The sequence below is a fragment of the Salvelinus alpinus genome, chromosome 3, assembly GCF_045679555.1.
Source record: "Salvelinus alpinus chromosome 3, SLU_Salpinus.1, whole genome shotgun sequence".
Classification (NCBI taxonomy): Eukaryota; Metazoa; Chordata; class Actinopteri; order Salmoniformes; family Salmonidae; genus Salvelinus; species Salvelinus alpinus.
The window spans coordinates 110,890,783-110,912,299 of NC_092088.1; the positions used below are offsets into that span (position 1 = coordinate 110,890,783).

The 21,517-nt window shown below is 37.6% G+C and overlaps 16 non-coding genes across 16 annotated transcripts; all 16 read left to right on the forward strand.

The window, feature by feature from the left end:
* Positions 1-222: 222 nt before the first annotated feature.
* On the forward strand, positions 223-295 carry trnal-caa (transfer RNA leucine (anticodon CAA)). Its single transcript has one exon. It is a non-coding gene; the product is annotated as a tRNA-Leu (tRNA).
* A 514-nt stretch (positions 296-809) lies between these two features.
* On the forward strand, positions 810-882 carry trnav-cac (transfer RNA valine (anticodon CAC)). The gene has a single exon. It is a non-coding gene; the product is annotated as a tRNA-Val (tRNA).
* Positions 883-1,219: 337 nt separating this feature from the next.
* trnav-cac (transfer RNA valine (anticodon CAC)) lies at positions 1,220-1,292 on the forward strand. Its single transcript has one exon. It is a non-coding gene; the product is annotated as a tRNA-Val (tRNA).
* Positions 1,293-1,415: 123 nt separating this feature from the next.
* On the forward strand, positions 1,416-1,488 carry trnav-cac (transfer RNA valine (anticodon CAC)). The gene has a single exon. It is a non-coding gene; the product is annotated as a tRNA-Val (tRNA).
* A 337-nt stretch (positions 1,489-1,825) lies between these two features.
* Positions 1,826-1,898, forward strand: trnav-cac (transfer RNA valine (anticodon CAC)). The gene has a single exon. It is a non-coding gene; the product is annotated as a tRNA-Val (tRNA).
* Positions 1,899-2,021: 123 nt separating this feature from the next.
* Positions 2,022-2,094, forward strand: trnav-cac (transfer RNA valine (anticodon CAC)). The gene has a single exon. It is a non-coding gene; the product is annotated as a tRNA-Val (tRNA).
* Positions 2,095-2,431: 337 nt separating this feature from the next.
* trnav-cac (transfer RNA valine (anticodon CAC)) lies at positions 2,432-2,504 on the forward strand. The gene has a single exon. It is a non-coding gene; the product is annotated as a tRNA-Val (tRNA).
* Positions 2,505-5,038: 2,534 nt separating this feature from the next.
* trnav-aac (transfer RNA valine (anticodon AAC)) lies at positions 5,039-5,111 on the forward strand. Its single transcript has one exon. It is a non-coding gene; the product is annotated as a tRNA-Val (tRNA).
* Positions 5,112-5,839: 728 nt separating this feature from the next.
* trnav-cac (transfer RNA valine (anticodon CAC)) lies at positions 5,840-5,912 on the forward strand. The gene has a single exon. It is a non-coding gene; the product is annotated as a tRNA-Val (tRNA).
* Positions 5,913-6,035: 123 nt separating this feature from the next.
* trnav-cac (transfer RNA valine (anticodon CAC)) lies at positions 6,036-6,108 on the forward strand. The gene has a single exon. It is a non-coding gene; the product is annotated as a tRNA-Val (tRNA).
* Positions 6,109-9,008: 2,900 nt separating this feature from the next.
* On the forward strand, positions 9,009-9,081 carry trnav-aac (transfer RNA valine (anticodon AAC)). The gene has a single exon. It is a non-coding gene; the product is annotated as a tRNA-Val (tRNA).
* Positions 9,082-11,545: 2,464 nt separating this feature from the next.
* On the forward strand, positions 11,546-11,618 carry trnav-aac (transfer RNA valine (anticodon AAC)). The gene has a single exon. It is a non-coding gene; the product is annotated as a tRNA-Val (tRNA).
* A 1,452-nt stretch (positions 11,619-13,070) lies between these two features.
* Positions 13,071-13,143, forward strand: trnav-cac (transfer RNA valine (anticodon CAC)). Its single transcript has one exon. It is a non-coding gene; the product is annotated as a tRNA-Val (tRNA).
* Positions 13,144-14,639: 1,496 nt separating this feature from the next.
* trnad-auc (transfer RNA aspartic acid (anticodon AUC)) lies at positions 14,640-14,712 on the forward strand. Its single transcript has one exon. It is a non-coding gene; the product is annotated as a tRNA-Asp (tRNA).
* A 97-nt stretch (positions 14,713-14,809) lies between these two features.
* trnav-cac (transfer RNA valine (anticodon CAC)) lies at positions 14,810-14,882 on the forward strand. The gene has a single exon. It is a non-coding gene; the product is annotated as a tRNA-Val (tRNA).
* Positions 14,883-19,626: 4,744 nt separating this feature from the next.
* Positions 19,627-19,699, forward strand: trnav-cac (transfer RNA valine (anticodon CAC)). Its single transcript has one exon. It is a non-coding gene; the product is annotated as a tRNA-Val (tRNA).
* Positions 19,700-21,517: the final 1,818 nt, after the last annotated feature.

Below are 21,517 nucleotides of genomic sequence, written 5' to 3' on the forward strand. Positions count from 1 at the left end.
CAGTGAATATCAGTAAAATTTGGTTTAGTCCTTGCAAAAATCACATGCAGCAGTTTCTGTAGTGTAGTGGTTATCACGTTCGCTTAACACGCGAAAGGTACCTGGTTTGAAACCGGGTGGAAAAAGTGCTTTCTTTCATAAATGCCTTATTTTGGAAATTCAAATACATGCAGTGAATATCAGTAAAATTTGGTTTAGTCCTTGCAAAAACCACATGAAGCAGTTTCTGTAGTGTAGTGGTTATCACATTCGCTTCAAACGCGAAAGGTCCCCGGTTCGAAACCGGGTGGAAACAGTGATCTTTGACACATTCAGTAAGAACTGTATTTATAACAGTGAATAGTTGCTTTCATAAATGCCTTATTTTGGAAATTCAAATAAATGATGTGAATATCAGTAAAATTTGGTTTAGTCCTTGCAAAAACCACATGCAGCAGTTTCTGTAGTGTAGTGGTTATCACATTCGCTTCACACGCGAAAGGTCCCCGGGTGGAAACAGTGCTCTTTGACACATTCAGTAAGAACTGTATTTATAACAGTGAATAGTTGCTTTCATAAATGCCATATTTTGGAAATTCAAAGACATGCAGTGAATATCAGTAAAATTTGGTTTAGTCCTTGCAAAAATCACATGCAGCAGTTTCTGTAGTGTAGTGGTTATCACGTTCGCTTAACACGCGAAAGGTACCTGGTTTGAAACCGGGTGGAAAAAGTGCTTTCTTTCATAAATGCCTTATTTTGGAAATTCAAATACATGCAGTGAATATCAGTAAAATTTGGTTTAGTCCTTGCAAAAACCACATGAAGCAGTTTCTGTAGTGTAGTGGTTATCACATTCGCTTCACACGCGAAAGGTCCCCGGTTCGAAACCGGGTGGAAACAGTGCTCTTTGACACATTCAGTAAGAACTGTATTTATAACAGATAATAATATTTTGGAAATTCAAATACATGCAGTGAATAGCAGTAAAATTTGGTTTAGTCCTTGCAAAAATCACATGCGGCAGTTTCTGTAGTGTAGTGGTTATCACGTTCGCTTTACATGCGAAAGGTCCCCGGTTCGAAACCGGGTGGAAACAATGCTCTTTGACACATTCAGTAAGAACTGTATTTATAACAGTGAATAGTTGCTTTCATAAATGCCTTATTTTGGAAATTCAAAGACATGCAGTGAATATCAGTAAAATTTGGTTTAGTCCTTGCAAAAACCACATGAAGCAGTTTCTGTAGTGTAGTGGTTATCACATTCGCTTCACACGCGAAAGGTCCCCGGTTCGAAACCGGGTGGAAACATTGCTCTTTGACACATTCAGTAAGAACTGTATTTATAACAGATAATAATATTTTGGAAATTCAAATACATGCAGTGAATATCAGTAAAATTTGGTTTAGTCCTTGCAAAAACCACACGAAGCAGTTTCTGTAGTGTAGTGGTTATCACATTCGCTTCACACGCGAAAGGTCCCCGGTTCGAAACCGGGTGGAAACAGTGCTCTTTGACACATTCAGTAAGAACTGTATTTATAACAGATATTAATATTTTGGAAATTCAAATACATGCAGTGAATAGCAGTAAAATTTGGTTTAGTCCTTGCAAAAATCACATGCGGCAGTTTCTGTAGTGTAGTGGTTATCACGTTCGCTTTACATGCGAAAGGTCCCCGGTTCGAAACCGGGTGGAAACAATGCTCTTTGACACATTCAGTAAGAACTGTATTTATAACAGTGAATAGTTGCTTTCATAAATGCCTTATTTTGGAAATTCAAAGACATGCAGTGAATATCAGTAAAATTTGGTTTAGTCCTTGCAAAAACCACATGAAGCAGTTTCTGTAGTGTAGTGGTTATCACATTCGCTTCACACGCGAAAGGTCCCCGGTTCGAAACCGGGTGGAAACATTGCTCTTTGACACATTCAGTAAGAACTGTATTTATAACAGATAATAATATTTTGGAAATTCAAATACATGCAGTGAATATCAGTAAAATTTGGTTTAGTCCTTGCAAAAACCACACGAAGCAGTTTCTGTAGTGTAGTGGTTATCACATTCGCTTCACACGCGAAAGGTCCCCGGTTCGAAACCGGGTGGAAACAGTGCTCTTTGACACATTCAGTAAGAACTGTATTTATAACAGATATTAATATTTTGGAAATTCAAATACATGCAGTGAATAGCAGTAAAATTTGGTTTAGTCCTTGCAAAAATCACATGCGGCAGTTTCTGTAGTGTAGTGGTTATCATGTTCGCTTTACACGCGAAAGGTCCCCGGTTCGAAACCGTGTGGAAACAATGCTCTTTGACACATTCAGTAAGAACTGTATTTATAACAGTGAATAGTTGCTTTCATAAATGCCTTATTTTGGAAATTCAAAGACATGCAGTGAATATCAGTAAAATTTGGTTTAGTCCTTGCAAAAACCACATGAAGCAGTTTCTGTAGTGTAGTGGTTATCACATTCGCTTCACACGCGAAAGGTCCCCGGTTCGAAACCGGGTGGAAACAGTGCTCTTTGACACATTCAGTAAGAACTGTATTTATAACAGATAATAATATTTTGGAAATTCAAATACATGCAGTGAATATCAGTAAAATTTGGTTTAGTCCTTGCAAAAACCACATGCGGTAGTTTCTGTAGTGTAGTGGTTATCACGTTTGCTTTACACGCGAAAGGTCCCCGTTTCGAAACCGGGTGGAAACAGTGTTCTTTGACACATTCAGTAAGAACTGTATTTATAACAGTGAATAGTTGCTTTCATAAATGCCTTATTTTGGAAATTCAAAGACATGCAGTGAATATCAGTAAAATTTGGTTTAGTCCTTGCAAAAATAAAATGCAGCAGTTTCTGTAGTGTAGTGGTTATCAAGTTCGCTTAACACGCGAAAGGTCCCCGGTTCGAAACTGGGTGGAAACAGTGCATTCTTTCATAAATGCCTTATTTTGGAAATTCAAATACCTGCAGTGAATAGCAGTAAAATTTGGTTTAGTCCTTGCAAAAACCACATGCAGTAGTTTCTGTAGTGTATTGGTTATCACATTCGCTTTACATGCGAAAGGTCCCCGGTTCGAAACTTGGTGGAAACAGTGCTCTTTGACACATTCAGTAAGAACTGCATTTATAACAGTGAATAGTTGCTTTCATAAATGCCTTATTTTGGAAATTCAAATAAATGATGTGAATATCAGAAAAATTTGGTTTAGTCCTTGCAAAAACCACATGCAGCAGTTTCTGTAGTGTAGTGGTTATCACATTCGCTTCACACGCGAAAGGTCCCCGGGTGGAAACAGTGCTCTTTGACACATTCAGTAAGAACTGTATTTATAACAGTGAATAGTTGCTTTCATAAATGCCTTATTTTGGAAATTCAAAGACATGCAGTGAATATCAGTAAAATTTGGTTTAGTCCTTGCAAAAATCACATGCAGCAGTTTCTGTAGTGTAGTGGTTATCACGTTCGCTTAACACGCAAAAGGTCCCTGGTTTGAAACCGGGTGGAAAAAGTGCTTTCTTTCATAAATGCCTTATTTTGGAAATTCAAATACATGCAGTGAATATCAGTAAAATTTGGTTTAGTCCTTGCAAAAACCACATGAAGCAGTTTCTGTAGTGTAGTGGTTATCACGTTTGCTTTACACGCGAAAGGTCCCCGGTTCGAAACCGGGTGTAAACAGTGCTCTTTGACACATTCAGTAAGAACTGTATTTATAACAGTGAATAGTTGCTTTCATAAATGCCTTATTTTGGAAATTCAAAGACATGCAGTGAATATCAGTAAAATTTGGTTTAGTCCTTGCAAAAACCAAATGCAGCGATTTCTGTAGTGTAGTGGTTATCACATTCGCTTCACACCAGAAAGTTCCCCGGTTCGAAACCGGGTGGAAACAGTGCTCTTTGACACATTCAGTAAGAACTGTATTTATAAGAGTGAATAGTTGCTTTCATAAATGCCTTATTTTGGAAATTCAAATAAATGATGTGAATATCAGTAAAATTTGGTTTAGTCCTTGCAAAAATCACATGCGGCAGTTTCTGTAGTGTAGTGGTTATCACGTTCGCTTAACACGCGAAAGGTCCCTGGTTTGAAACCGGGTGGAAAAAGTGCTTTCTTTCATAAATGCCTTATATTGGAAATTCAAATACATGCAGTGAATATCAGTAAAATTTGGTTTAGTCCTTGCAAAAACCACATGCAGCGATTTCTGTAATGTAGTGATTATCACATTCGCTTCACACGCGAAAGGTCCCCGGTTCGAAACCTGGGTGGAAACAGTGCTCTTTGACACATTCAGTAAGAACTGTATTTATAACAGTGAATAGTTGCTTTCATAAATGCCTTATTTTGGAAATTCAAATAAATGATGTGAATATCAGTAAAATTTGGTTTAGTCCTTGCAAAAATCACATGCGGCAGTTTCTGTAGTGTAGTGGTTATCACGTTCGCTTTACACGCGAAAGGTCCCCGGTTCGAAACCGTGTGGAAACAATGCTCTTTGACACATTCAGTAAGAACTGTATTTATAACAGTGAATAGTTGCTTTCATAAATGCCTTATTTTGGAAATTCAAATACATGCAGTCAATATCAGTAAAATTTGGTTTAGTCCTTGCAAAAACCACATGCAGCAGTTTCTGTAGTGTAGTGATTATCACATTTGCTTCACACGCTAAAGGTCCCCGGTTCGAAACCGGGTGGAAACAGTGCTCTTTGACACATTCAGTAAGAACTGTATTTATAACAGAGAATAATAATATTTTGGAAATTCAAATACATGCAGTGAATAGCAGTAAAATTTGGTTTAGTCCTTGCAAAAATCACATGCGGCAGTTTCTGTAGTGTAGTGGTTATCACGTTTGCTTTACACGCGAAAGGTCCCCGTTTCGAAACCGGGTGGAAACAGTGTTCTTTGACACATTCAGTAAGAACTGTATTTATAACAGAGAATAGTTGCTTTCATAAATGCCTTATTTTGGAAATTCAAAGACATGCAGTGAATATCAGTAAAATTTGGTTTAGTCCTGGCAAAAATAAAATGCAGCAGTTTCTGTAGTGTAGTGGTTATCACGTTCGCTTAACACGCGAAAGGTCCCCGGTTCGAAACCGGGTGGAAACAGTGCATTCTTTCATAAATGCCTTATTTTGGAAATTCAAATACCTGCAGTGAATAGCAGTAAAATTTGGTTTAGTCCTTGCAAAAACCACATGCAGTAGTTTCTGTAGTGTATTGGTTATCACATTCGCTTTACATGCGAAAGGTCCCCGGTTCGAAACTTGGTGGAAACAGTGCTCTTTGACACATTCAGTAAGAACTGCATTTATAACAGTGAATAGTTGCTTTCATAAATGCCTTATTTTGGAAATTCAAATAAATGATGTGAATATCAGAAAAATTTGGTTTAGTCCTTGCAAAAACCACATGCAGCAGTTTCTGTAGTGTAGTGGTTATCACATTCGCTTCACACGCGAAAGGTCCCCGGGTGGAAACAGTGCTCTTTGACACATTCAGTAAGAACTGTATTTATAACAGTGAATAGTTGCTTTCATAAATGCCTTATTTTGGAAATTCAAAGACATGCAGTGAATATCAGTAAAATTTGGTTTAGTCCTTGCAAAAATCACATGCGGCAGTTTCTGTAGTGTAGTGGTTATCACGTTCGCTTTACATGCGAAAGGTCCCCGGTTCGAAACCGGGTGGAAACAATGCTCTTTGACACATTCAGTAAGAACTGTATTTATAACAGTGAATAGTTGCTTTCATAAATGCCTTATTTTGGAAATTCAAAGACATGCAGTGAATATCAGTAAAATTTGGTTTAGTCCTTGCAAAAACCACATGAAGCAGTTTCTGTAGTGTAGTGGTTATCACATTCGCTTCACACGCGAAAGGTCCCCGGTTCGAAACCGGGTGGAAACATTGCTCTTTGACACATTCAGTAAGAACTGTATTTATAACAGATAATAATATTTTGGAAATTCAAATACATGCAGTGAATATCAGTAAAATTTGGTTTAGTCCTTGCAAAAACCACACGAAGCAGTTTCTGTAGTGTAGTGGTTATCACATTCGCTTCACACGCGAAAGGTCCCCGGTTCGAAACCGGGTGGAAACAGTGCTCTTTGACACATTCAGTAAGAACTGTATTTATAACAGATATTAATATTTTGGAAATTCAAATACATGCAGTGAATAGCAGTAAAATTTGGTTTAGTCCTTGCAAAAATCACATGCGGCAGTTTCTGTAGTGTAGTGGTTATCATGTTCGCTTTACACGCGAAAGGTCCCCGGTTCGAAACCGTGTGGAAACAATGCTCTTTGACACATTCAGTAAGAACTGTATTTATAACAGTGAATAGTTGCTTTCATAAATGCCTTATTTTGGAAATTCAAAGACATGCAGTGAATATCAGTAAAATTTGGTTTAGTCCTTGCAAAAACCACATGAAGCAGTTTCTGTAGTGTAGTGGTTATCACATTCGCTTCACACGCGAAAGGTCCCTGGTTCGAAACCGGGTGGAAACAGTGCTCTTTGACACATTCAGTAAGAACTGTATTTATAACAGATAATAATATTTTGGAAATTCAAATACATGCAGTGAATATCAGTAAAATTTGGTTTAGTCCTTGCAAAAACCACATGCAGTAGTTTCTGTAGTGTATTGGTTATCACATTCGCTTTACATGCGAAAGGTCCCCGGTTCAAAACTGGGTGGAAAAAGTGCTTTCTTTCATAAATGCCTTATTTTGGAAATTCAAATACATGCAGTCAATATCAGTAAAATTTGGTTTAGTCCTTGCAAAAATCACATGCAGCAGTTTCTGTAGTGTAGTGGTTATCACATTTGCTTCACACGCTAAAGGTCCCCGGTTCGAAACCGGGTGGAAACAGTGCTCTTTGACACATTCAGTAAGAACTGTATTTATAACAGAGAATAATAATATTTTGGAAATTCAAATACATGCAGTGAATAGCAGTAAAATTTGGTTTAGTCCTTGCAAAAATCACATGCGGTAGTTTCTGTAGTGTAGTGGTTATCACGTTTGCTTTACACGCGAAAGGTCCCCGTTTCGAAACCGGGTGGAAACAGTGTTCTTTGACACATTCAGTAAGAACTGTATTTATAACAGTGAATAGTTGCTTTCATAAATGCCTTATTTTGGAAATTCAAAGACATGCAGTGAATATCAGTAAAATTTGGTTTAGTCCTTGCAAAAATAAAATGCAGCAGTTTCTGTAGTGTAGTGGTTATCACGTTTGCTTAACACGCGAAAGGTCCCCGATTCGAAACTGGGTGGAAACAGTGCATTCTTTCATAAATGCCTTATTTTGGAAATTCAAATACCTGCAGTGAATAGCAGTAAAATTTGGTTTAGTCCTTGCAAAAACCACATGCAGTAGTTTCTGTAGTGTATTGGTTATCACATTCGCTTTACATGCGAAAGGTCCCCGGTTCGAAACTTGGTGGAAACAGTGCTCTTTGACACATTCAGTAAGAACTGCATTTATAACAGTGAATAGTTGCTTTCATAAATGCCTTATTTTGGAAATTCAAATAAATGATGTGAATATCAGAAAAATTTGGTTTAGTCCTTGCAAAAACCACATGCAGCAGTTTCTGTAGTGTAGTGGTTATCACATTCGCTTCACACGCGAAAGGTCCCCGGGTGGAAACAGTGCTCTTTGACACATTCAGTAAGAACTGTATTTATAACAGTGAATAGTTGCTTTCATAAATGCCTTATTTTGGAAATTCAAAGACATGCAGTGAATATCAGTAAAATTTGGTTTAGTCCTTGCAAAAATCACATGCAGCAGTTTCTGTAGTGTAGTGGTTATCACGTTCGCTTAACACGCAAAAGGTCCCTGGTTTGAAACCGGGTGGAAAAAGTGCTTTCTTTCATAAATGCCTTATTTTGGAAATTCAAATACATGCAGTGAATATCAGTAAAATTTGGTTTAGTCCTTGCAAAAACCACATGAAGCAGTTTCTGTAGTGTAGTGGTTATCACGTTTGCTTTACACGCGAAAGGTCCCCGGTTCGAAACCGGGTGTAAACAGTGCTCTTTGACACATTCAGTAAGAACTGTATTTATAACAGTGAATAGTTGCTTTCATAAATGCCTTATTTTGGAAATTCAAAGACATGCAGTGAATATCAGTAAAATTTGGTTTAGTCCTTGCAAAAACCAAATGCAGCGATTTCTGTAGTGTAGTGGTTATCACATTCGCTTCACACCAGAAAGTTCCCCGGTTCGAAACCGGGTGGAAACAGTGCTCTTTGACACATTCAGTAAGAACTGTATTTATAAGAGTGAATAGTTGCTTTCATAAATGCCTTATTTTGGAAATTCAAATAAATGATGTGAATATCAGTAAAATTTGGTTTAGTCCTTGCAAAAATCACATGCGGCAGTTTCTGTAGTGTAGTGGTTATCACGTTCGCTTAACACGCGAAAGGTCCCTGGTTTGAAACCGGGTGGAAAAAGTGCTTTCTTTCATAAATGCCTTATATTGGAAATTCAAATACATGCAGTGAATATCAGTAAAATTTGGTTTAGTCCTTGCAAAAACCACATGCAGCGATTTCTGTAATGTAGTGATTATCACATTCGCTTCACACGCGAAAGGTCCCCGGTTCGAAACCTGGGTGGAAACAGTGCTCTTTGACACATTCAGTAAGAACTGTATTTATAACAGTGAATAGTTGCTTTCATAAATGCCTTATTTTGGAAATTCAAATAAATGATGTGAATATCAGTAAAATTTGGTTTAGTCCTTGCAAAAATCACATGCGGCAGTTTCTGTAGTGTAGTGGTTATCACGTTCGCTTTACATGCGAAAGGTCCCCGGTTCGAAACCGTGTGGAAACAATGCTCTTTGACACATTCAGTAAGAACTGTATTTATAACAGTGAATAGTTGCTTTCATAAATGCCTTATTTTGGAAATTCAAATACATGCAGTCAATATCAGTAAAATTTGGTTTAGTCCTGGCAAAAATAAAATGCAGCAGTTTCTGTAGTGTAGTGGTTATCACGTTCGCTTAACACGCGAAAGGTCCCCGGTTCGAAACCGGGTGGAAACAGTGCATTCTTTCATAAATGCCTTATTTTGGAAATTCAAATACCTGCAGTGAATAGCAGTAAAATTTGGTTTAGTCCTTGCAAAAACCACATGCAGTAGTTTCTGTAGTGTATTGGTTATCACATTCGCTTTACATGCAAAAGGTCCCCGGTTCGAAACTTGGTGGAAACAGTGCTCTTTGACACATTCAGTAAGAACTGCATTTATAACAGTGAATAGTTGCTTTCATAAATGCCTTATTTTGGAAATTCAAATAAATGATGTGAATATCAGAAAAATTTGGTTTAGTCCTTGCAAAAACCACATGCAGCAGTTTCTGTAGTGTAGTGGTTATCACATTCGCTTCACACGCGAAAGGTCCCCGGGTGGAAACAGTGCTCTTTGACACATTCAGTAAGAACTGTATTTATAACAGTGAATAGTTGCTTTCATAAATGCCTTATTTTGGAAATTCAAAGACATGCAGTGAATATCAGTAAAATTTGGTTTAGTCCTTGCAAAAATCACATGCAGCAGTTTCTGTAGTGTAGTGGTTATCACGTTCGCTTAACACGCAAAAGGTCCCTGGTTTGAAACCGGGTGGAAAAAGTGCTTTCTTTCATAAATGCCTTATTTTGGAAATTCAAATACATGCAGTGAATATCAGTCAAATTTGGTTTAGTCCTTGCAAAAACCACATGAAGCAGTTTCTGTAGTGTAGTGGTTATCACGTTTGCTTTACACGCGAAAGGTCCCCGGTTCGAAACCGGGTGTAAACAGTGCTCTTTGACACATTCAGTAAGAACTGTATTTATAACAGTGAATAGTTGCTTTCATAAATGCCTTATTTTGGAAATTCAAAGACATGCAGTGAATATCAGTAAAATTTGGTTTAGTCCTTGCAAAAACCAAATGCAGCGATTTCTGTAGTGTAGTGGTTATCACATTCGCTTCACACCAGAAAGTTCCCCGGTTCGAAACCGGGTGGAAACAGTGCTCTTTGACACATTCAGTAAGAACTGTATTTATAAGAGTGAATAGTTGCTTTCATAAATGCCTTATTTTGGAAATTCAAATAAATGATGTGAATATCAGTAAAATTTGGTTTAGTCCTTGCAAAAATCACATGCGGCAGTTTCTGTAGTGTAGTGGTTATCACGTTCGCTTAACACGCGAAAGGTCCCTGGTTTGAAACCGGGTGGAAAAAGTGCTTTCTTTCATAAATGCCTTATATTGGAAATTCAAATACATGCAGTGAATATCAGTAAAATTTGGTTTAGTCCTTGCAAAAACCACATGCAGTAGTTTCTGTAGTGTATTGGTTATCACATTCGCTTTACATGCGAAAGGTCCCCGGTTCGAAACTGGGTGGAAAAAGTGCTTTCTTTCATAAATGCCTTATTTTGGAAATTCAAATACATGCAGTCAATATCAGTAAAATTTGGTTTAGTCCTTGCAAAAACCACATGCAGCAGTTTCTGTAGTGTAGTGGTTATCACATTTGCTTCACACGCTAAAGGTCCCCGGTTCGAAACCGGGTGGAAACAGTGCTCTTTGACACATTCAGTAAGAACTGTATTTATAACAGAGAATAATAATATTTTGGAAATTCAAATACATGCAGTGAATATCAGTAAAATTTGGTTTAGTCCTTGCAAAAACCACATGCAGCGATTTCTGTAATGTAGTGATTATCACATTCGCTTCACACGCGAAAGGTCCCCGGTTCGAAACCTGGGTGGAAACAGTGCTCTTTGACACATTCAGTAAGAACTGTATTTATAACAGTGAATAGTTGCTTTCATAAATGCCTTATTTTGGAAATTCAAATAAATGATGTGAATATCAGTAAAATTTGGTTTAGTCCTTGCAAAAATCACATGCGGCAGTTTCTGTAGTGTAGTGGTTATCACGTTCGCTTTACACGCGAAAGGTCCCCGGTTCGAAACCGTGTGGAAACAATGCTCTTTGACACATTCAGTAAGAACTGTATTTATAACAGTGAATAGTTGCTTTCATAAATGCCTTATTTTGGAAATTCAAAGACATGCAGTGAATATCAGTAAAATTTGGTTTAGTCCTTGCAAAAACCACATGCAGTAGTTTCTGTAGTGTATTGGTTATCACATTCGCTTTACATGCGAAAGGTCCCCGGTTCGAAACTGGGTGGAAAAAGTGCTTTCTTTCATAAATGCCTTATTTTGGAAATTCAAATACATGCAGTCAATATCAGTAAAATTTGGTTTAGTCCTTGCAAAAACCACATGCAGCAGTTTCTGTAGTGTAGTGGTTATCACATTTGCTTCACACGCTAAAGGTCCCCGGTTCGAAACCGGGTGGAAACAGTGCTCTTTGACACATTCAGTAAGAACTGTATTTATAACAGAGAATAGTTGCTTTCATAAATGCCTTATTTTGGAAATTCAAAGACATGCAGTGAATATCAGTAAAATTTGGTTTAGTCCTGGCAAAAATAAAATGCAGCAGTTTCTGTAGTGTAGTGGTTATCACGTTCGCTTAACACGCGAAAGGTCCCCGGTTCGAAACCGGGTGGAAACAGTGCATTCTTTCATAAATGCCTTATTTTGGAAATTCAAATACCTGCAGTGAATAGCAGTAAAATTTGGTTTAGTCCTTGCAAAAACCACATGCAGTAGTTTCTGTAGTGTATTGGTTATCACATTCGCTTTACATGCGAAAGGTCCCCGGTTCGAAACTTGGTGGAAACAGTGCTCTTTGACACATTCAGTAAGAACTGTATTTATAACAGTGAATAGTTGCTTTCATAAATGCCTTATTTTGGAAATTCAAATAAATGATGTGAATATCAGTAAAATTTGGTTTAGTCCTTGCAAAAACCACATGCAGCAGTTTCTGTAGTGTAGTGGTTATCACATTCGCTTCACACGCGAAAGGTCCCCGGGTGGAAACAGTGCTCTTTGACACATTCAGTAAGAACTGTATTTATAACAGTGAATAGTTGCTTTCATAAATGCCTTATTTTGGAAATTCAAAGACATGCAGTGAATATCAGTAAAATTTGGTTTAGTCCTTGCAAAAATCACATGCAGCAGTTTCTGTAGTGTAGTGGTTATCACGTTCGCTTCACACGCAAAAGGTCCCTGGTTTGAAACCGGGTGGAAAAAGTGCTTTCTTTCATAAATGCCTTATTTTGGAAATTCAAATACATGCAGTGAATATCAGTAAAATTTGGTTTAGTCCTTGCAAAAACCACATGAAGCAGTTTCTGTAGTGTAGTGGTTATCACGTTTGCTTTACACGTGAAAGGTCCCCGGTTCGAAACCGGGTGTAAACAGTGCTCTTTGACACATTCAGTAAGAACTGTATTTATAACAGTGAATAGTTGCTTTCATAAATGCCTTATTTTGGAAATTCAAAGACATGCAGTGAATATCAGTAAAATTTGGTTTAGTCCTTGCAAAAATCACATGCAGCAGTTTCTGTAGTGTAGTGGTTATCACGTTCGCTTAACACGCGAAAGGTCCCTGGTTTGAAACTGGGTGGAAAAAGTGCTTTCTTTCATAAATGCCTTATATTGGAAATTCAAATACATGCAGTAAATATCAGTAACATTTGGTTTAGTCCTTGCAAACACCAAATGCAGCGATTTCTGTAGTGTAGTGGTTATCACCTTCGCTTCACACCAGAAAGTTCCCCGGTTCGAAACCGGGTGGAAACAGTGCTCTTTGACCAATTCAGTAAGAACTGTATTTATAACAGTGAATAGTTGCTTTCATAAATGCCTTATTTTGGAAATTCAAATAAATGATGTGAATATCAGTAAAATTTGGTTTAGTCCTTGCAAAAATCACATGCAGCAGTTTCTGTAGTGTAGTGGTTATCACGTTCGCTTAACACGCGAAAGGTCCCTGGTTTGAAACCGGGTGGAAAAAGAGCTTTCTTTCATAAATGCCTTATTTTGGAAATTCAAATACATGCAGTGAATATCAGTAAAATTTGGTTTAGTCCTTGCAAAAAACACATGAAGCAGTTTCTGTAGTGTAGTGGTTATCACGTTCGCTTCACACGCGAAAGGTCCCCGGTTCGAAACCGGGTGGAAACAGTGCTCTTTGACACATTCAGTAAGAACTGTATTTATAACAGTGAATAGTTGCTTTCATAAATGCCTTATTTTGGAAATTCAAAGACATGCAGTGAATATCAGTAAAATTTGGTTTAGTCCTTGCAAAACTAAAATGCAGCAGTTTCTGTAGTGTAGTGGTTATCACGTTTGCTTAACACGCGAAAGGTCCCCGGTTCGAAACCGGGTGGAAACAGTGAATTCTTTCATAAATGCCTTATTTTGGAAATTCAAATACCTGCAGTGAATAGCAGTAAAATTTGGTTTAGTCCTTGCAAAAACCACATGCAGTAGTTTCTGTAGTGTATTGGTTATCACATTCGCTTTACATGCGAAAGGTCCCCGGTTCAAAACTTGGTGGAAACAGTGATCTTTGACACATTCAGTAAGAACTGTATTTATAACAGTGAATAGTTGCTTTCATAAATGCCTTATTTTGGAAATTCAAATAAATGATGTGAATATCAGTAAAATTTGGTTTAGTCCTTGCAAAAACCACATGCAGCAGTTTCTGTAGTGTAGTGGTTATCACATTCGCTTCACACGCGAAAGGTCCCCGGGTGGAAACAGTGCTCTTTGACACATTCAGTAAGAACTGTATTCATAACAGTGAATAGTTGCTTTCATAAATGCCTTATTTTGGAAATTCAAAGACATGCAGTGAATATCAGTAAAATTTGGTTTAGTCCTTGCAAAAATCACATGCAGCAGTTTCTGTAGTGTAGTGGTTATCACGTTCGCTTAACACGCAAAAGGTCCCTGGTTTGAAACCGGGTGGAAAAAGTGCTTTCTTTCATAAATGCCTTATTTTGGAAATTCAAATACATGCAGTGAATATCAGTAAAATTTGGTTTAGTCCTTGCAAAAACCACATGAAGCAGTTTCTGTAGTGTAGTGGTTATCACGTTTGCTTTACATGCGAAAGGTCCCCGTTTCGAAACCGGGTGGAAACAGTGCTCTTTGACACATTCAGTAAGAACTGTATTTATAACAGTGAATAGTTGCTTTCATAAATGCCTTATTTTGGAAATTCAAAGACATGCAGTGAATATCAGTAAAATTTGGTTTAGTCCTTGCAAAAATCACATGCAGCAGTTTCTGTAGTGTAGTGGTTATCACGTTCGCTTAACACGCAAAAGGTCCCTGGTTTGAAACCGGGTGGAAAAAGTGCTTTCTTCCATAAATGCCTTATTTTGGAAATTCAAATACATGCAGTGAATATCAGTAAAATTTGGTTTAGTCCTTGCAAAAACCACATGAAGCAGTTACTGTAGTGTAGTGGTTATCACGTTTGCTTCACATGCGAAAGGTCCCCGGTTCGAAACCGGGTGGAAACAGTGCTCTTTGACACATTCAGTAAGAACTGTATTTATAACAGTGAATAGTTGCTTTCATAAATGCCTTATTTTGGAAATTCAAATAAATGATGTGAATATCAGTAAAATTTGGTTTAGTCCTTGCAAAAATCAAATGCAGCAGTTTCTGTAGTGTAGTGGTTATCACGTTCGCTTATCACGCGAAAGGTCCCTGGTTTGAAACCGGGTGGAAAAAGAGCTTTCTTTCATAAATGCCTTATTTTGGAAATTCAAATACATGCAGTGAATATCAGTAAAATTTGGTTTAGTCCTTGCAAAAAACACATGAAGCAGTTTCTGTAGTGTAGTGGTTATCACGTTCGCTTCACACGCGAAAGGTCCCCGGTTCGAAACCGGGTGGAAACAGTGCATTCTTTCATAAATGCCTTATTTTGGAAATTCAAATACCTGCAGTGAATAGCAGTAAAATTTGGTTTAGTCCTTGCAAAAACCACATGCAGTAGTTTCTGTAGTGTATTGGTTATCACATTCGCTTTACATGCGAAAGGTCCCCGGTTCAAAACTTGGTGGAAACAGTGCTCTTTGACACATTCAGTAAGAACTGTATTTATAACAGTGAATAGTTGCTTTCATAAATGCCTTATTTTGGAAATTCAAATAAATGATGTGAATATCAGTAAAATTTGGTTTAGTCCTTGCAAAAACCACATGCAGCAGTTTCTGTAGTGTAGTGGTTATCACATTCGCTTCACACGCGAAAGGTCCCCGGGTGGAAACAGTGCTCTTTGACACATTCAGTAAGAACTGTATTTATAACAGTGAATAGTTGCTTTCATAAATGCCTTATTTTGGAAATTCAAAGACATGCAGTGAATATCAGTAAAATTTGGTTTAGTCCTTGCAAAAATCACATGCAGCAGTTTCTGTAGTGTAGTGGTTATCACGTTCGCTTAACACGCAAAAGGTCCCTGGTTTGAAACCGGGTGGAAAAAGTGCTTTCTTTCATAAATGCCTTATTTTGGAAATTCAAATACATGCAGTGAATATCAGTAAAATTTGGTTTAGTCCTTGCAAAAACCACATGAAGCAGTTTCTGTAGTGTAGTGGTTATCACGTTTGCTTTACATGCGAAAGGTCCCCGGTTCGAAACCGGGTGGAAACAGTGCTCTTTGACACATTCAGTAAGAACTGTATTTATAACAGAGAATAATAATATTTTGGAAATTCAAATAAATGATGTGAATATCAGTAAAATTTGGTTTAGTCCTTGCAAAACTCACATGCAGCAGTTTCTGTAGTGTAGTGGTTATCACGTTTGCTTAACACGCGAAAGGTCCCCGGTTTGAAACCGGGTGGAAACAGTGCTCTTTGACACATTCAGTAAGAACTGTATTTATAACAATGAATAGTTGCTTTCATAAATATCTTATTTTGGAAATTCAAATAAATGATGTGAATATCAGTAAAATTTGGTTTAGTCCTTGCAAAAATCACATGCAGAAGTTTCTGTAGTGTAGTGGTTATCACGTTCGCTTAACACGCGAGAGGTCTTCTGTTCGAAACCGGGTGGAAACAGTGCTCTTTGACACATTCAGTAAGAAATGTATTTATAACAGAGAATAGTTGCTTTCATAAATGCCTTATATTGGAAATTCAAATACATGCAGTGAATATCAGTAAAATTTGGTTTAGTCCTTGCAAAAATCACATGTAGCAGTTTCTGTAGTATAGTGGTTATCACATGCCCTCAACACGCGAAACGTCCCTGGTTCGAAAACGGGTGGGAACAGTGCTTTCTTTCATAAATGCCTTATTTTGGAAATTCAAAGACATGCAGTGAATATCAGTAAAATTTGGTTTAGTCCTTGCAAAAACCACATGCAGCAGTTTCTGTAGTGTAGTGGTTATCACATTCGCTTCACACGTGAAAGGTCCCCGGTTCGAAACCGGGTGGAAACAGTGCTCTTTGACACATTCAGTAAGAACTGTATTTATAACAGTGAATAGTTGCTTTCATAAATGCCTTATTTTGGAAGTTCAAAGACATGCAGTGAATATCAGTAAAATTTGGTTTAGTCCTTGCAAAAATCACATGCAGCAGTTTCTGTAGTGTAGTGGTTATCACGTTCGCTTACCACGCAAAAGGGCCCTGGTTTGAAACCGGGTGGAAAAAGTGCTTTCTTTCATAAATGCCTTATTTTGGAAATTCAAATACATGCAGTGAATATCAGTAAAATCTGGTTTAGTCCTTGCAAAAACCACATGAAGCAGTTTCTGTAGTGTTGTGGTTATCACGTTTGCTTTACATGCGAAAGGTCCCCGGTTCGAAACCGGGTGGAAACAGTGCTCTTTGACACATTCAGTAAGAACTGTATTTATAACAGTGAATAGTTGCTTTCATAAATGCCTTATTTTGGAAATTCAAAGACATGCAGTGAATATCAGTAAAATTTGGTTTAGTCCTTGCAAAAATCACATGCAGCAGTTTCTGTAGTGTAGTGGTTATCACGTTCGCTTAACACGCGAAAGGTCCCTGGTTTGAAACCGGGTGGAAAAAGAGCTTTCTTTCATAAATGCCTTATTTTGGAAATTCAAATACATGCAGTGAATATCAGTAAAATTTGGTTTAGTCCTTGCGAAAATCACAAGCAGCAGTTTCTGTAGTGTATGGTTATCACGTTCGCTTAACACGCGAAAGGTCCCCCTTTCGAAACCGGGTGGAAACAGTGCTCTTTGACACATTCAGTAAGAACTGTATTTATAACAGAGAATAGTTGCTTTCATAAATGCCTTATTTTGGAAATTCAAAGACATGCAGTGAATATCAGTAAAATTTGGTTTAGTCCTTGCAAAAATAAAATGCAGCAGTTTCTGTAGTGTAGTGGCTATCACGTTCACTTAACAAGCGAAAGGTCCCCGGTTCGAAACCGGGTGGAAACAGTGCATTCTTTCATAAATGCCTTATTTTGGAAATTCAAATAAATGATGTGAATAGCAGTAAAATTTGGTTTAGTCCTTGCAAAAACCACATGCAGTAGTTTCTGTAGTGTATTGGTTATCACATTCGCTTTACATGCGAAAGGTCCCCGGTTCGAAACTTGGTGGAAACAGTGCTCTTTGGCACATTCAGTAAGAACTGTATTTATAACAGTGAATAGTTGCTTTCATAAATGCCTTATTTTGGAAATTCAAATAAATGATGTGAATATCAGTAAAATTTGGTTTAGTCCTTGCAAAAACCACATGCAGCAGTTTCTGTAGTGTAGTGGTTATCACATTCGCTTCACACGCGAAAGGTCCCCGGGTGGAAACAGTGCTCTTTGACACATTCAGTAAGAACTGTATTTATAACAGTGAATAGTTGCTTTCATAAATGCCTTATTTTGGAAATTCAAAGACATGCAGTGAATATCAGTAAAATTTGGTTTAGTCCTTGCAAAAATCACATGCAGCAGTTTCTGTAGTGTAGTGGTTATCACGTTCGCTTAACATGCGAAAGGTCCCTGGTTTGAAACCGGGTGGAAAAAGTGCTTTCTTTCATAAATGCCTTATATTGGAAATTCAAAGACATGCAGTGAATATCAGTAAAATTTGGTTTAGTCCTTGCAAAAATCACATGCAGCAGTTTCTGTAGTGTAGTGGTTATCACGTTCGCTTAACACGCGAAAGGTCCCTGGTTTGAAACCGGGTGGAAAAAGAGCTTTCTTTCATAAATGCCTTATTTTGGAAATTCAAATACATGCAGTGAATATCAGTAAAATTTGGTTTAGTCCTTGCAAAAACCACATGAAGCAGTTTCTGTAGTGTAGTGGTTATCACGTTTGCTTTACACGCGAAAGGTCCCCTGTTCGAAACTGGGTGGAAACAGTGCTCTTTGACACATTCAGTAAGAACTGTATTGATAACAGTGAATAGTTGCTTTCATAAATGCCTTATTTTGGAAATTCAAAGACATGCAGTGAATATCAGTAAAATTTGGTTTAGTCCTTGCAAAAATCACATGCAGCAGTTTCTGTAGTGTAGTGGTTATCACGTTCGCTTAACAAGCGAAAGGTCCCTGGTTTGAAACCGGGTGGAAAAAGTGCTTTCTTTCATAAATGCCTTATATTGGAAATTCAAATACATGCAGTAAATATCAGTAAAATTTGGTTTAGTCCTTGCAAAAACCAAATGCAGCGATTTCTGTAGTGTAGTGGTTATCACATTCGCTTCACACCAGAAAGTTCCCCGGTTCGAAACCGGGTGGAAACAGTGCTCTTTGACCAATTCAGTAAGAACTGTATTTATAACAGTGAATAGTTGCTTTCATAAATGCATTATTTTGGAAATTCAAATAAATGATGTGAATATCAGTAAAATTTGGTTTAGTCCTTGCAAAAACCACATGCAGCAGTTTCTGTAGTGTAGTGGTTATCACATTCGCTTCACACGCGAAAGGTCCCCGGGTGGAAACAGTGCTCTTTGACACATTCAGTAAGAACTGTATTTATAACAGTGAATAGTTGCTTTCATAAATGCCTTATTTTGGAAATTCAAAGACATGCAGTGAATATCAGTAAAATTTGGTTTAGTCCTTACAAAAATCACATGCAGCAGTTTCTGTAGTGTAGTGGTTATCACGTTCGCTTAACATGCGAAAGGTCCCTGGTTTGAAACCGGGTGGAAAAAGTGCTTTCTTTCATAAATGCCTTATATTGGAAATTCAAATACATGCAGTAAATATCAGTAAAATTTGGTTTAGTCCTTGCAAAAACCAAATGCAGTGATTTCTGTAGTGTAGTGGTTATCACATTCGCTTCACACCAGAAAGTTCCCCGGTTCGAAACCGGGTGGAAACAGTGCTCTTTGACCAATTCAGTAAGAACTGTATTTATAACAGTGAATAGTTGCTTTCATAAATGCCTTATTTTGGAAATTCAAATAAATGATGTGAATATCAGTAAAATTTGGTTTAGTCCTTGCAAAAATCACATGCAGCAGTTTCTGTAGTGTAGTGGTTATCACGTTCGCTTAACACGCGAAAGGTCCCTGGTTTGAAACCGGGTGGAAAAAGAGCTTTCTTTCATAAATGCCTTATTTTGGAAATTCAAATACATGCAGTGAATATCAGTAAAATTTGTTTTAGTCCTTGCAAAAAACACATGAAGCAGTTTCTGTAGTGTAGTGGTTATCACGTTCGCTTCACACGCGAAAGGTCCCCGGTTCGAAACCGGGTGGAAACAGTGCTCTTTGACACATTCAGTAAGAACTGTATTTATAACAGTGAATAGTTGCTTTCATAAATGCCTTATTTTGGAAATTCAAAGACATGCAGTGAATATCAGTAAAATTTGGTTTAGTCCTTGCAAAAATAAAATGCAGCAGTTTCTGTAGTGTAGTGGTTATCACGTTCGCTTAACACGCCAAAGGGCCCCGGTTCGAAACCGGGTGGAAACAGTGCATTCTTTCATAAATGCCTTATTTTGGAAATTCAAATACCTGCAGTGAATAGCAGTAAAATTTGGTTTAGTCCTTGCAAAAACCACATGCAGTAGTTTCTGTAGTGTATTGGTTATCACATTCGCTTTACATTCGAAAGGTCCCCGGTTCAAAACTTGGTGGAAACAGTGCTCTTTGACACATTCAGTAAGAACTGTATTTATAACAGTGAATAGTTGCTTTCATGAATGCCTTATTTTGGAAATTCAAATAAATGATGTGAATATCAGTAAAATTTGGTTTAGTCCTTGCAAAAACCACATGCAGCAGTTTCTGTAGTGTAGTGGTTATCACATTCGCTTCACACGCGAAAGGTCCCCAGGTGGAAACAGTGCTCTTTGACACATTCAGTAAGAACTGTATTTATAACAGTGAATAGTTGCTTTCATAAATGCCTTATTTTGGAAATTCAAAGACATGCAGTGAATATCAGTAAAATTTGGTTTAGTCCTTGCAAAAATCACATGCAGCAGTTTCTGTAGTGTAGTGGTTATCACGTTCGCTTAACACGCGAAAGGTCCCTGGTTTGAAACCGGGTGGAAAAAGAGCTTTCTTTCATAAATGCCTTATTTTGGAAATTCAAATACATGCAGTGAATATCAGTAAAATTTGGTTTAGTCCTTGCAAAAACCACATGAAGCAGTTTCTGTAGTGTAGTGGTTATCACGTTTGCTTTACACGCGAAAGGTCCCCTGTTCGAAACTGGGTGGAAACAGTGCTCTTTGACACATTCAGTAAGAACTGTATTGATAACAGTGAATAGTTGCTTTCATAAATGCCTTATTTTGGAAATTCAAAGACATGCAGTGAATATCAGTAAAATTTGGTTTAGTCCTTGCAAAAATCACATGCAGCAGTTTCTGTAGTGTAGTGGTTATCACGTTCGCTTAACACGCGAAAGGTCCCTGGTTTGAAACCGGGTGGAAAAAGTGCTTTCTTTCATAAATGCCTTATATTGGAAATTCAAATACATGCAGTAAATATCAGTAAAATTTGGTTTAGTCCTTGCAAAAACCAAATGCAGCGATTTCTGTAGTGTAGTGGTTATCACATTCGCTTCACACCAGAAAGTTCCCCGGTTCGAAACCGGGTGGAAACAGTGCTCTTTGACCAATTCAGTAAGAACTGTATTTATAACAGTGAATAGTTGCTTTCATAAATGCCTTATTTTGGAAATTCAAATAAATGATGTGAATATCAGTAAAATTTGGTTTAGTCCTTGCAAAAATCACATGCAGCAGTTTCTGTAGTGTAGTGGTTATCACGTTCGCTTAACACGCGAAAGGTCCCTGGTTTGAAACCGGGTGGAAAAAGAGCTTTCTTTCATAAATGCCTTATTTTGGAAATTCAAATACATGCAGTGAATATCAGTAAAATTTGTTTTAGTCCTTGCAAAAAACACATGAAGCAGTTTCTGTAGTGTAGTGGTTATCACGTTCGCTTCACACGCAAAAGGTCCCCGGTTCGAAACCGGGTGGAAACAGTGCTCTTTGACACATTCAGTAAGAACTGTATTTATAACAGTGAATAGTTGCTTTCATAAATGCCTTATTTTGGAAATT